This window comes from Muscardinus avellanarius, assembly GCF_963383645.1.
Source record: "Muscardinus avellanarius genome assembly, chromosome: 1".
NCBI lineage: Eukaryota > Metazoa > Chordata > Mammalia > Rodentia > Gliridae > Muscardinus > Muscardinus avellanarius.
The window spans coordinates 4,878,759-4,884,766 of record NC_137786.1 but is presented as its reverse complement, the minus strand read 5'-3'; positions in this window follow the sequence as shown (position 1 = coordinate 4,884,766).

Sequence of the window (6,008 nt, the reverse complement as noted above, 5' to 3'; positions counted from 1 at the left end):
TCGTTTATCATCGTACCAGGATCGTAGAAATCAGCGCAGTGGCTTCAGAGTCAAGCCTGCTGGATCAGCTCTGTGAGTCTGGCCTGATTTTTATTTCCTTCTCAAGTGAGGCCGCTCCGGAATTGGAATGCTAACACAAATCCACTTTAGACCATGCTGCGGGAAATCCTCAAAGGGCCACCCTAATAAGGGAGAAGAAGAAACTTCTTTATGAGATCTGCCAGATACCTGACATCACGGTGTCTTAGGGCTCCTTTAGCTCATCCCAGACTCTGTTTTTTATTTTATTTTATTTCATTTCATTTTTGTGGTACTGGGGATGGAACCCAGGGACATTCTACCTCCAAGCTACACCCCCAGCCCTATTTTTTTTGTCTTTTATTTATTGAAACAGGGTCTCACTGAGTTGCGGAGGGCCTTGCTAAGTAGCACAGGCCATGCAGGAACCGTGATCCTCTGATCTCTGCCTCCCAAATGCTGGGATTACCAGCATGAGCCACCACGCCCAGCCTCCAGCATCTCTTTTCTTTCTTTTTGCCCCCCCACCAGCTTTCTTAGGGAGCTGAAGGGTGAGTTTTGTTTTCTTTTTGTGTCTGTCTGCAGAATAGATGGTGCCCCACAGGCTGAGCAGAGAGCATGCTGGGCCGGGCCAGGCTCAGCTGATGGGCGACCTGTGTTCTATGTTTTCTTTTATTTCTTCACCTAAAAACACATATCCTCTGTCCTAGGTCGACCGACTCATTCCCAGGAGAGTTCTAGTGCATACTCTGTGTAGACCCCATTCTTTCTTTGAAACAGAATCCTGTGGGTGCACAGAGCTATTGGGCTCCAGAGGACACTGCAGGATGCAGAGGTCATTGTCAAGTGCCACATTCCCCTGGGGTCCTCGTTCCTGTCCCTGGCTCCGGCCTGACTCTGTTTGCTTTGATGTGATGCTGAATTGGGTCACTGCCCAAATGGCAGCTGGGTTTTGTTTAACCTGTGTTTTTCCAGAGAAGTGGTTGGCTTGGAATGGGCATTCCTGGAGCCACTGAGATCATGAGGGGGCAGGAATAGAGGAGGCACAGCTAGGTGACCCTCAGGGGAGGGCACCCAGCCACCCAGAGGTCAGGGTGCGGTCTGTGCAAACAATATACCTCATCAAGCTACATTTTGCATTTCTGTAATTAGTCGCCACCTGGTCAACTCTGAAGGCAACTGAGATGGGCCAGGTCAAATTTGGATGAAGCCAAAGACAGTCCCCTTTTATTACAATGATCCTGATTCACAGGTGCTTTATGACAAAAATAAGCCACCCTACCCATCCTCAAAGGGCTGACATGAATGCCCATCGGTCAGGCTTGAGGCTTTCTTTTTAATCAAAGTTGATTGATTAAATAATATTATTCACCCATGTTATGACATTGGATAGTGTGTATTTGCGCATCTAGGGTTTATAGTTCAATGTCAACATCAGAATTCAGGATGAAATTGGACCCTGACCTAGAAAGAAAGACTGCAGTCAATATGAATGTTTCTAAAAAGATGGGTAATACACTTCTCACCCAGATATGTACAGTTTTCAGTTTCTGTGCTTTCCCAGATGCATTCACCACGTTGGTAGAGAACTCGCAAGGTTCAGTTCAAATGCTGTGGCTAAAGCTCCGGGGCATCCAATGGCCTGTGCTCGGACTGCACCCATGAAAAAGAGTTTCTCATCTGTGACAGAACATGGGATACCGGAGGCAGAGAAAGGTAAGGATCATTGGCCTCCTTTCACAAACAAGTGACCAGAAGCCTGGAGGAGGGCAAGTGGCAACAGAGGCCATGTTAGTAGAGCATCAGTAAGTGCAGGGTGAGGCTGGTGGCTGTAGCCAGATGCGTCCACTCTGCTCAGGGTGGCATGAGCCTTTGGTGGTCTCAGAAATAACTTCCGGGTGGTTTTGATGCACTCCCTCCAAGTCCTGCATTCTCAAAGCTCCTTTTCTTATATACTGAATTTTCCTCTCTTAGTTTGTCGGTATCAATTCACTTCCTATAAATGCTGGGCAGAAATAATCAGATCGAAGCTGGGCGTGTGGTGCACGCTTGTAATCCCTGTGCTTAGGAAGCTGAGACAGGAGGATCGCACGCGTTCGAAGCCAGCCTCAGCTACTTAGTGAGGCTTTCAGCAACTTAGTGACACCCTGTTTCCAAATAAAAGAATAGCCGGGCGCGGTGGCACATGCTTGTAATCCCCGCGCTTGGGAGGCTGAGACAGGAGGATCGCACAGGTTCGAAGCCAGCCTCAGCTACTTAGTGAGGCTCTCAGCAACTTAATGAGACCCTGTTTCCAAATAAAATATTTAAAAAAAGGTCTGGGAGTAAGGACCGGAGGTAGAAAGCCTCTGGGTTCCACCCCCAGTACCACAAAAAAAGGAAAGAAATAATCAGATCGATGGTCAGACGATTAGCTATCACAGTCAGCACTGTCCTGATCAGAAATCACCTGGTTCAATACTGTGGTGCTGGAGATGCTGGATGGATGGAAACAGGACTTTATTTGTGCACACCAATTGTTTGGGTAAATGAAAATTTTCACGGAGAGTCTGGTTTTGATGAACCTTCATTTAAAGGTTAACGATGTTCAAGTTAGTAGAACAATATCCCTTGTACATGTATGCTGTACATTCTCATTAAAACATTCCAAAGAAGCTGGGCATGATGATGCATGACTGTAATCCCAGTACTTGGGAGGCTAAGACAGGAGGATCTTAGGTTGGAGGACAGCTTCAGCAATTTAGCAAGGCCCTAAGCAACTTGGTGAAACCTTGTTTCAAAATAAAAAAATAAAATATTGTTGAGGGTGTAGCTCAGGTATAGAACACCCCTGGGTTCAATCCCCAGTGCTTCCCCAAGAAATAAGAGAAAATACTCAAAGATAAAGGTGATCCTCCAAATTAAATTAAACCCTAGAAGCATCATCTTTTGTTTCTTTACTGAATTTAACTAAAAACCAAACAGAGGGGTGTTAATAATAAAGTAGAAGCACATTTGTTAAGTATTAACTATACATAAAGCTTTGGAATCCAGAGCAGACTGCTGAGGAAATGGAATGGAAATAATTTTTCAAAGTGGCAGGTTGGAGAAAATTCATATTTTTAAGGTCCCAGGAAGGATGCAGAGAGCTTCTCCCTGTCAAAAATCACTCTAGAAAACATTGCTTTGGACATAGCCACATGACTTCTTTATATGCATGCTAATTTCCCAGAGATGTTTTTGCCATACATGATTGCACTTAAAAAAAGCCTTCTATGTATATTGAAATTTACAGTCTTGTGGAATGTGTCAGCTGGTATTTGTGCACACATCTGGATTCTCAGGACTTAAAACCCTCAAGGTCTATTTGCAGACAGTGTGCTGGTACCACAAATGGAAAAGTACCAGGCAGGAAAGCCCAGGTCCGTGGGTAATCTCTCCTCTACCATTTAATTCACTGTGGGGATTTTACAGGTTATGTTTACTCTTTGTCCCAGGTAAATCAAAGAAACTGGAGTGGATAGTCTCTCAGGCCTCCTGGAATTTGTAGACACTGCTATTCTTCAAACCGCCGCCTTCTCAGAGCCTTCTAAGTCAGTTTTGAAAGCTACTACTGTAAGAGTGCTGAAGGACCATTTAATTTCAAATAATGTTCTTGCTCATTTAGACCAGGATACTTGGAATGGATTTATGCAAACATATCCGGTGGGTGTCTTCTTTGTCCTTTAAAAGACCACCTAGAACACTAAGCTTTTCTTTCCTAGATAGTTTTGATGTTTTGCAAGATGTTTTAGGATTTCGAACACCCCACGTTTCTGTAACCAGTACTCATCCGCATATATTAACCTATTAAAATCACATCAGCTGGAATTTGTCCAGAATAGACGAACCCATGTTAGCAAAACAAGGGAGAGACATGCAATGTTTTAAATATATGTGTTCCTACAAAACTCGTCTTTGAAACTTAACACTCAATGTGATATTAGTGGGGGAGGAGGCCTTTGGGGAAGCGATTAAAGTATACAGACTCTGTTCTCATGAATAGGTTAGTCCTCCTACAGTGAGGTTGAGGAGAGAACCTTTCTGCTCATCCAGCCTTCATCTCTTCTGCCAGGGGAGGACATGGCACCTGCCCCTTTTTTCTCTCCTCTACCCTTTGAAGATGTAGCAAGAGGTTCCGTCCAGGAAGCTGAAAGCAGCCCTGGGCAGACGTCAAGTCTGCTGGTGCCTTGATTTTGGACTTTTGAACCTTTAGATTGTAAGAAGTAAGTTTCTGTTCTTTAAAAATAAGTCTTCTGGGTTTGGTGGCACATGCTTATAATCTTAACATTTGGGAGGCTGAGACAGGAGAATCACAGTTCGCGGACAGCCTCAGCTACTTAGTGATGCCCTTTGCAACTCAGTGAGACCTTGTTTGAAAATAAAGAATAAGAAATAGGGCTAGGAGTGTAGCTCAGAGGTAGAATGCCCCTGGGTTCCATCCCTAGTACTGCCAAAAAAATCCCCCAGCTAAGTCTCAGGCATTTTGTTATAGCAGCTCAAATAGACTAAGACCAAACCTACGTCTTCCCATTCCAACTCCACCTTCCTTTTTTTATCTCCCATCAGCTGCTTGTATGACCTTCAATATTTCACTTTCAAAATGTTCTTCATCTTAGTTTCTTTACCTTTCAAATTTGAAGTCAAATACAGGAGACCATGAAGAGTTTTTACACCTTAGTGAAACTATCTGGTTGCATATGTAATTTGAGGAGTGTTGATATCCGGCACCAATGGAAAGCCACAAGTAGCAGAAACATGCATCTGAGTGCAGACCTTGTCCCCACTTGGGTATAATTGAGGAGCTCACATCTTCACATGCCAGACAGCACTGTGGTTGTGTACTCATCGGCAATGTCATAGGAATTTAAGCTTCATCATGACCTAAGAAGGCCAGAGCAGCTTTCTGTCTGGCTTTGAATTTTATTGGTTTTGTTAGCCTCACAGAAATATTTGATTTAATTTCCTTGCCCCTTACCATAAGGGATTACAACATGACTATGGGATATGCTACATTTTCTAGGGATTAAACACTCCCCAACTGCCAGGAAAAAAATGTATTCCCTAGAAACTTATTTTCTAATCCTTGTCTACCTTCCTTTCTAAAGTAGAACTTTTATTTATTTATTTATTTATTTATTTATTTATTTATTTATTTTTTAGTACCGAGGATTGAACTCAGGGGTGTTGTATCACTGAGCTATACTCCAAGCCCCATTTTTTAAAATTTTGAAACAAGGTCTGACTAAGTTGTTGAGGGCCTCACTAAGTTGCTGAGGCTGGCAGTGAACCTATAATTCTCCTATCTCAGCCTCTCAAGTACTGGGGTTACAGGCATGAACCACCACGCCTAGCCTGAAGTAGAGCTGTTTTCTAAAGAAATTCAGTAAAATATCTGGCAAGAATGTTGGTAGATACTTGTAGAAATTAATTTCCAAGCAACATACTCTTGCCTGCTTTCATTTAAGGACTTTAAAGCATAATGGTTGCCTTCTACCATCCCCAGCCAAACACAGTGCAATAAAGCTGCTGGTTGGTGAGCTCCGCCCAGATGAACTGAGCTCTGTAGGGCTTTGTAGTTGACTCAGAATGAGTACTAATCAACCCATGTGGGAAGCCCATGCCATGACTAGAAAGGAACAGCAAAAGAAACAAACCAAACAAGGGTAAATGTATAAAAAAGAAATTCTCTAAAGCACACAATGTACTTAAACATATGGAAGTCAACCACCAAGCCAAGCATGGGAAAGAGGGACGGGGAGGGAATGGGGGTGGGAATTGGGTAGGGGCTAAATGGGTGATGCGTACATGTATATACATACAAGTTTTTTTTACCCCAATATGATGTATGAATATAATGCACCAATAAAAAGTAAAGTATTAAAAAAGAATACTTTTTTAAAAAAGAAGAAAACTCTGTTTTGTATTCTCAAAGGTTCAAGATATATTGTTTCTACATGAAAGATCTTGTA